Source organism: Akebia trifoliata, chromosome 7, assembly GCF_017979445.1.
Source record: "Akebia trifoliata isolate Shusen 1 chromosome 7, ASM1797944v1, whole genome shotgun sequence".
Classification (NCBI taxonomy): domain Eukaryota; kingdom Viridiplantae; phylum Streptophyta; class Magnoliopsida; order Ranunculales; family Lardizabalaceae; genus Akebia; species Akebia trifoliata.
In genome coordinates, this window is record NC_141381.1 from 4,244,281 (window position 1) to 4,254,282 (window position 10,002).

Genomic DNA, 10,002 nt, shown 5'->3' on the forward strand with positions numbered 1-10,002 from the left:
TTCTATAAGAGATGACCATAGTTAAGGGACATGTAATTAATCTTAAAACATAGAAGTACCTCACATATTCTTAGATAAACATGTTTCTTTAAATCTAAAAAATTGTCGAAAGTGTAATTACGGTATTTTCACATAAAAAATCATTTTTAGACTAATACTTGATAAAAATGGATATTAAAGAGTCCATATTTTTTTAGAAGGCACCTTTTGATACATATTTTTAAAAAAAATTGGTTTTTGCAGTTATTGACCCTAAATCAAATCAAACTAAGGTCGATTTGGTTTGATTCAATTCTATGAGTTGTCAATATCCTGGAAATCTATTTGGAAGCAATATGTTTTTAATAAAAAGATATAAAATTTTACATAATAAGTTATAAATCTACTTATTAAAAAAAAATCATTAATCTATCCACATAAAAAAGTCATTATTCTATGTTGTAACTCTTAAAATGTAGTAAGGTAAGGTAAGTCATGAAAGGTTTGATTCTTGGTTTGGTTAATTTCTATCGATAAACCTTGAATCGAGAACCAAACTGACTTGATTGCAACAGATCTCGGGTCAAATGTGACCCATATGTATCCTAGGGAGTTCATCTTCTCTTCTGGGTCAACTCCAACAGGCTCATTAGATGTTAGATGTTCTTTATTATAAAGTATTAAATACAAAAATAAGGGTCCAATAAACTCTCTACTAAAAGTTCAAGTAGCTAACTTGAAAAATCGAGACCAAGACTCTCCACATGTAGCGACAGTGCTTGGCTCGTTACTATTAAAAATGTAATATAAAAACCTAAAACAAATACTTTCCTTACTAATTTAGTAAGATATAATATCTTACTAAGGGTCTTTGAGTTCACATGGATTATCACATAGACAATCCACCACAACATTCTTCTAGATTTTATGAAAAAACTTATATTCACAAAATATAAGGAAAAAATATATATTTTTTGAGCTTGATTCAAGGTGTTAAAAGGAACAATTACCAAACTCTCAAAACTTAAAATTATAAATTAACGGTGAAATAATTTTTTTTTTTCAAAGTTCATAAAATTTTATTCTCTAGAAGCTAGTGGCATCGGATCAAGTTTTTGGATTCCAAAATTTGAGGTCATGAACCTTATTAAGATTTGAGTCAATTTTTAACAAATGAAATATTTGTTGAATTTGTTGGAGTACTCAACAAATTTTAGGCAAACTAAAACAATATTTGTCAGATTTTGACAAAATATGCTCTTTACTGTAAAGAGCATTGATGGAGATGCTCTTAGGGCTTAGACTTATTGGTGGGCCCAGGTTGCATGTGATGCAATATTCGGATGTGAGATTTTGAAATGTCGACATTGTCCAAACTCTTTATGAAAATGAAGAATACTTGTCGTCCCGTCTAAAAAAAAGGAATATTTCAAATATGAGTAAAAACATAAGGAGGTATCACTAAATTACAATTTTACTTAATCAACAAGGCAAGATAAACATCACTCATTTATCTATCTCCAAAATTCTTTTTCACTTTTTTTTAAGAAGAAAAGAAAGGTGAAACCCTTTCCTTACTATCATAGTAAAATTTTGAGTCTTACTAAGGGTATTTCCTCAAGTGGATTACCACATCAGAAATCCAACACCACAACCCTCCAAGTTTCATTGAAAAATAAATCGAATAAAAAAAAATCAATTTATTTTAAACTAGATCCAAGGTTTTGAAGATGCATGGCTACTGAGCTTTGACATAACTCCCAAACTTCAAAAATGAAATTCTAAGGTGAAAATAACTTTTTTTTTTCTTTGATTTCATAGAATTTCATTCTTTACAACCCTGATGCATCATCATGTTTTTGGATGTCAAGAGGTGAGTACAAGGACCCTTAGTAAGGGTGAAATCCTTACTAGCTTAGTAAGACTAGGCAGGCTCAAAAGAAAGCAATCGCAAATGCTTGTAGGCTTTAAAGCCTTTGGACGATAGGTTAGAGAATTTTGAGGAAAATGAACCTTCTTATCGAAGCAATGAATTCTATTCTTTTTGGACCCACATTCGTACGATTATAGTGCTGATAAAGAATCGGATAGATTATTATTTTCTTTTTCTGGGACCCACTTGTACGATTAAATAAATTAAAGCTTTCGTTATATATTGAGAGCTTCTATTAACACAGCAAGTTTTACTTAGTACAGACCAACTATAGGTAATAATAGATGTCTTAAGGCTGTCTATGGGCCGGAGTTTGGCCCGGTCTGCTATGGATGGAGTTTGAGTTTAATTATTAAGTCCATTTTATTATAAGTCATAATAATCTGATAATCAAATATTATTTTTGATCAACTTATTGCTATTTGGTATGCTTTCGGTACAATAAAAAATAGTTAAAAAATGGATGTGGCCCAGCCCAACCTGCGAATGACCCGAATGTAGTTGGATCGGGCTTAAACTAATATTTTATTTCTTAGGTCCGGCCCGACCTGATTTTAGATGTGGTGTTAGGGCCCAGAATTTTGCCCAAAAAAGTCTAGTCCATTTAAAGCCTGGCTCATCCTGGTCCATTGACAGCCCTAGGTACTATTTCCAAAAGGATTGGTGTGTTATAAGTAAAACTTGGCATGCCAATAGAATTTCATACAGATTTATCAAAATTAGAACTAAATGGATTCGGATCCTATCAAATAAGTAATTAAAATTGAATTTAACATGTTTCTGACTCTTACCACCATTAAAGAAATTACCAAAATTATAAAAAGATGTATTTTTGAAAATTCATATATTTTTGTAATTTCAATTATTTCTTTGATGAAGGGGTATTTGTGTAATTTTGATATACGCAGGTTGGGAGTCAAATAACATTTGTAAATGATTTGTAGTGCTTTTTAATGTTACAAATCATTTGATAGGGTCTATAAAAATTTCTCAAATGGGACTACATTTTTAAACCCATTAATATGGAAAGACTAAGCATTATAAGCAATTTTTTTTTTTTTTTTTAAATCCCATTAAAGTGGTCTAAATAAATTACGAATATTATCTCGGTCTTGGAGGCAATCAAACCAGAGTTGCATTGTATCATTCATGATCTGTGATGACTCACCCGACATTTTGAAATCTTGGCCAAGCTTTTGAAAACTCAGCCTAATTAACCCACATAATTTCATATTTTATATTGTCGTCTAATACCTTTAATGGTTGTGATCTATACAAGATATGATTTTTGTTAGAATATATGGCTATAAATGTCATTTATTGTGTCTATATATCTCTAAGGGATGGTAATAGAGAATACATTAAGTTTTATAGCCTTTTGATTGGTCGCACTAATGGTAGAACGTTATATATTGGAAAGGTTAAATAACGTTCTATATTGGTCCACATCCATCTATAAATAGAGAAGAGATCTGAGAGAATATATATAATCGAATACATAAAATCTCTATTCTTTGGATACCTCATTCTTGCCACAACGAACTAGTCTAGGGTTTTGATCTTCGATCCATTGGTATACATCCATGGAAGTAAACCTTCTCCACGATTAGTTTCTTTCTTTTACTTTCAATTTTGTGGTTGGGCATTTGAACATCGGTTGAACCACCTTGTAATAGCTAATAATCAATTAAATATACATACATACATCAGTAGGATATAAATGGATTGGATTTTATTCGAGTGATTGAAATTCCGAAATTTGACAGGTTTGGACTCTTGGAGCAGATCCAAATAAAAAATGGGTCAAATATTGTTTGATGTCTCTTGATCCAAGGTTGATCCGGATCGAATACGAATCCATCTCTATATCTGCGTACATCTAAATAATATATTACTTTGACAATTATAATTTTTTTTATAGTTTTCAATTTTCTGCTATATTAATACAACATAAATTCTTGTAAAATAAAATGATTATAATGGTAAAACAGAATAGTATTACAATTTGCAACGAAATATAGTAGAAAAAATGTTAAATGCTTTGGAATAACTTGACCGTATACGAATTAGATAATTCGGGTTGGATCCAAATTTTGAAAGCAAAATGATTCAGATATGATTTTATCTAGTAGGATCTGAGATAGATAATGATAAAAAATTCGAATATGAATATGGATGTATTCAAATACAGCCCAGGCCCAACCTATTTTAAGGCATAATAAAAAGAAAGTGAAGAGGAATTCTTTAGCAATTGCATCTGATTTTTAATAAAATAACAATTATATCCATTATGTTTATTTTTATTTCAATTGTCCAAGTTGACTCACAAGTTTACAATAAAAACTATGTTTAGAACTAGGGATTAAAGGAAGAAGAGAGCACCAAATCGATCTAAAAAATGATTGAGAGAGCATCTTTTCTTCATTGTAAGCTCTGAGAAGTTTGAAAGATTTACAAAGTTGTTATGAGCTTTTCGAAAATTATTGATTCCTAGTAGTTAATATATATATATATATATATATATATATATGGCCAATTCGTTTTTTGTTTTTTTTGTTTTTTGTTTTTTGTTTGAGGAAATTAAACTAGACAATTGAGAAATTGTGCCCCAAAACTACTGAATAGATCTCTGCGAGCTACCAAAAAGCAAATGCAGAAAATAATATATAAATTTTAATAAAAAGAAAATAAGAAACATCTCAAAAAAATGCCAATTTTCAATTTCATATTTCAAACTTTAATGTTGCATCAAAATCAAAACAAAATTAAACCACATCTGAAAGCTAGATAACTACTTTCTAAGTTTCAATTCCTTGAACAAATAACAACACTCAACCATCACTCTTAACTAAAAATGTACCTCATCACTCAATGTAGAAAAAATAGAAATAGCGAAGAAACAAAAAATAGTTATGAATATTACGGCCGAAAAAGATGTTGTAATGTATATAATTATGTTATAATAGGTACAACTTTACAAATGTACGAAATACTACGTAATTATACTTCAAATCCCCTTGAACCCACCCTCACCTCCATTAACCACTAATTCCTTGCTTGCTTAGCCAAAAACAAAAAAAAGGAGTGTAAACCTTAGAGGAAAAAAAAATTTCCCTTAAAGTCTCAAAGCGTTTTGTGAAAACCTTTGTAGATACGTGACCTTAAAAACCTTTAGGGTTTTGGGCTCATCTACACAGGTTAGGAATCCCTACCATTCAATTAAGATGTGAATGGGCATCGTAAAAAATATTTTAAAATATATTTTTCTTTGGCTTATAGTGACTCTTATATCTAAATGGATAGGGAAAAAGTCTTCCTAGAGACTCTATGGTCAGGGAGCTCGGTTGAGGGATAAGGAAAGTGTTAGGCATCTTGTCCCTCCCATCATAAGATGGTTACCATTTGTTAACTAGCATGAAATTTGAAACTCATTTTTTTTTTTTTTTTTGAAGAAAAAGAAAGTTATAGAAAACTAGGGAAAATTAATTATAGTTTTGTTTTGGAAAATGAACAAATTAAGATGATGAGCAAGTCCCTACTAGAAGTAAGTGCTTTTTGGAATTTTTCGTGAACTTGAGACTTTGATGGAAACCTACGTAGATCTCATCATTTGGAGTCCCAAAGCCTCAAAACAAATTTATGTGTTCCCTATGTTCATGGATTAAATAAAATCATTTTAGAGCCAAACTTTATGTATGAAATTTTGGTCCATCTGGTACTGTTTTTGTTAGCTCTAAAGGTTGGAAATAGACTCACAAGAATCTATACCTTCACTTATAACCCTTTTAAGAATGAGTGCGTGCAAGGTGTATGCATGAGATGGACTTATCAAGAGAAGATTATCTTCAAAGAGGGTTTACTCTCTAACTCTATTGCCATCAAAAGAACAAGAAAAATGAATATCTAAACTATGAATTTAAATTGCAAGAATATAAATGCATTTACACTAAAAAATAAATTACAAGAAATTAAAGAATATAAAACAACATCAAAGAATCTTAAGAAATTTATTAAGGACTTATAGGGGGCGGGAGATTATCTCATAAAGGAATTACTCTCTCTCCCCAAGCCTTGAGACTAAAAACTAAGGAAACTAGAAATCATATAAATAAAAGAAAAAAACTTAAAATTAAATAAGGGGGAATAGTAGAAAGCGGGAGATTAGATGGGGGCCCCACCTTAGACTTCTTCTTTTTTTTTCTTTTTTTTTAGTTTTTTTTCTTCTATGGATTTTGGGAGAGGTTAAGAGGCTTGAAAGGCTAAGGAGGAATTTGGCAGAATTTTTGGATCACTAAATGAGCTCTTCCATTAACCTTGAAAGGGTATCTTATTTATAAGATTTTGGGGGACCATTGGAGGTAAACTTGTCCTAAAACCTTAATTACTCAAATATTCTAGAAAAAACCTTTATAAAATATCATAATTATTCCTTCTAACCTTGGCTTTGATGATCTTTATCATCTTGTTGGGTCTCACCAATCTTGGTCATCAATGGGCATGATGGTAAAAATCTAAAAAACTAGAGAATTCTTGATTGAGATTAAAATGGTCTTAAGACCTTGACCTTGAATCAGTTGGGAGGTGTAGACACATCATTTTTGCATCTGCCTAATTCGACAATTCGTTCCTCAATTGCAGTGAATTCCTAATGATGAGCACAAAAACTTGAAAATTTGTGAGTACTGTCCCTGATTTCTCTCATCTCTAGTCCTTACTCATTATGACTCGACATAGAAAATTACGCATGCTTAGGATCGCTATACCTTACACCTGATTTAATAGCCACTTACACTTAAGTTCATTACACATTTTGATAACTTAGAGATATTATGATACTAGGAAAATACGATCTTAAAACTTAGAAATAATCACATTGGGATTGAAAGAAGTTTCACTCCAAAATTCGTAAAAATCTACAAAAATGATGAAAATACCCCTTATGAATTTTTGACCTCCGAAAAATCTCGAAAGTACCTCTATTGCACTTAGAATATGATTTTGAATATAATGAGACCCAAATTAATGAAAACAAAGAAATTTATGAGAAATCAAAATAATAATAGAAATGCCCCTCAATGTCTAACTCTGACTTAGAGACCTTGATCCTTAGAAAAACATGATAAAAAATTAATTGAAATTTTTTCAATCGGTTAAAAATTCAACCTAAAAATTACTCGATCAATTATAATTCAAAATTCAATTTAAATTAAAATCAAAACCAAAATCAAATCAAAATATCGTCAAACAACTAAAATTCAAAATCAAATTAAAATTTTAAATAAACTAAAATCTAATCAACCAATAAAATTGGAATCAAAATAATAAATTAAAAATAAAATAATAATAATAATAATTAATCAATCAATGCACTTAATCGATGAAGGACTACCGAAATGCGGGTAAAGTGGGATCACCTCCCCTGTTCTCCTAATAAGAAATGTGAAAAAAAAAAAAAACAAAAAACAAAAAACAAAACGAGAAACGTCACTCTCTCTCTCTCTCTGTGGCTCCAATGACCTCTCTCTTGGACCAGCCCTCTCCCCCACGTTTCTCTCTGCTAGACCTTTTTTTTTTTTCTCCCCACGTCTTTCTCAAACATTCTCTACACTCCCTCTGTCTGCCCACGTTCTCCTCTACTCCTTCTCTCCCATTCAGCCATACAACAACAGAAATAAAAAAACAAAAGCAAGGGAGAAGAAGAAAAGAAAAAAGGAAAGCTCATCATCATCTTCAATCTCCTTCTACTTCTTTCTTTCATTCCCCACAGCAACAGCCATAACCAGCAACTCTCTGTCCTCCTTTTTCTTCTTCTCCAGCCATAACCACGAACTCTCTGCCCTCTTTTTCTTTTTCTCCAACAACCCAACTGCCCCTCTCTGCTCTTCCTCTCTCCTAGATGTTTTTTTCTCCTTCGAAGAGTTCTCCACAGCAGCAACCACAACACATCTCTCCTCCAGCCAGCCATCTTTTAGTTTTCTTTTCTCTTGATCAACCACAGCAACGCCTATCTTCTTTGTCTTTTTTTTTTTTTTCTTTCTACAACACCTCACCAGTAATATCCTGGCTATTTCTCCACTATTCTGTCGTGGAGGTAAGTTTGATTTATTTTTGTTTACTTTTTTATTTTTATTTTTTCTTTCTCCTCCTTTTCTCATTATGTGTTTTGTGTTGACGATTGTCCATCGTTCATTAACATATTCATAATGATTATCACCTGTTCCTAACTTTTGGATTTAGAATTATATATATATATATATATATATATATATATATATATATATATATATATATATATATATATATATATATATATATATAGATAGAGGGTCAGGTTCAAAGGACAACCATTTCTACACACATATAGACAACGTGTTTTGTCTTATATGGGCAAAAATGTTTGGAATGGACTGATTTTTTGTGAGGATGATCTCTGTGATGAGGGGATCATCCTAGCAAAAAATCATCCCATTCCAAAACTTGTAACCCCATCAAAATTGATTTACAAAAATTGGACGGTCTATAATTTTTCAACAAAAATTGGACGGTCTAGAAGTTTCATAATGAGCTGATTTTTGGCAAGGATGATCTCCTCATCACAGAGATCATCCTCACAAAAAATCAGTCCATTCCAAACATTTTTGCCCATATAAGACAAAACACGTTGTCTATATGTGTGTAGAAATGGTTGTCCTTTGAACCTGACCCATATATATATATATATATATATATATATATATATATATATGGATCAGGTTCAAACGACAACCATATAGACACACATATAGACAACGCGTTTTGTCTTATATGGGCAAAAATGTTTGGAATGGGCTGATTTTTTGTGAGGATGATCTCTATGGTGAGGGGATCATCCTGGCAAAAAATCATCCCATTCCAAAACTTCTAGACCGTCCGATTTTTGTTGAAAAATTATAGACCGTCCAATTTTTGTAAATCAATTTTGATGGGGTTAGAAGTTTTGGAATTTGATGATTTTTTGCCAGGATGATTCTCTCATCACAGAGATCATCCTCACAAAAAATCAGCCCATTCCAAACATTTTTGCCCATATAAGACAAAACACGTTGTCTATATGTGTGTCGCAATGTGTGTTGCAGGAACCCGACCCTATATATATATATATATATTATATATATATATATATATATATATATATATATATATAGGGTCAGGTTCAAGGGCCATGTGAGAAAACTTTCGACGGTAAATAAAATTTTAAAATATGGGTTAGAAATTTTGGATTGAGCTGATTTTTTGTGAGGATGATCTCTATGATGGGAAGATCATCCAAAAAAAAAAAAAAATCAGCCCAATCTGAAACTTCTAACCCCATTAAAAGTGATTTAGAATGTAGACCGTCGATTTTTTATCAATTTTTATCACTAATTTGTAAATCACTTTTGATAGATTTAGAAGTTTCTGATTGAGCTGATTTTTTGTGAGGATGATCTTCTCATCATAGTGACCATCCTTGCAAAAAATCAGCTCAATCCAAAACCTCTAACCCTTATTTTGAAAAACGAAAGTTTTCTCACATGTTTTCTCACATGGCCCTTGAACCTGACCCATATATATATATACATGAATTTTTTTGATTTGCTGGTTTGCCATGTGTTAGTAACTATTTTTTTTATTTGAAAATTCTGCACATGTGTATGAATTGGTGATTTACTGATTTGTTACGTGTCCCTAAAATTTTGATTTTAAAATTTTATATGAATGTGAGATTTTTTTTTTAATTCGTTGATTTATCACGTGTTCATAATGTTTTGACTCAATTTTTTATGTGTATGATTTCTCGGCTTGTTGATTTGTTCTGTGTTCACGAGATTCCCAACTTAGAAATTTGACATATGTGAGTCTCCAACTCTTGAATTTGCTAACATGTCCATAATTTAATAATTTTACATGATATTGATTTTCACCAATTTTGAAACTCATGTACATCTATATTTTATTGATTTAGTGGTTTTATGCAATATTGAAGTTTGCCGATTTGTTGGGTTACCATATACTCATAATTTTCTAATTTGGAAGGTTTCCTATTCATAATTGTTTGTTTGGAAAGTTCA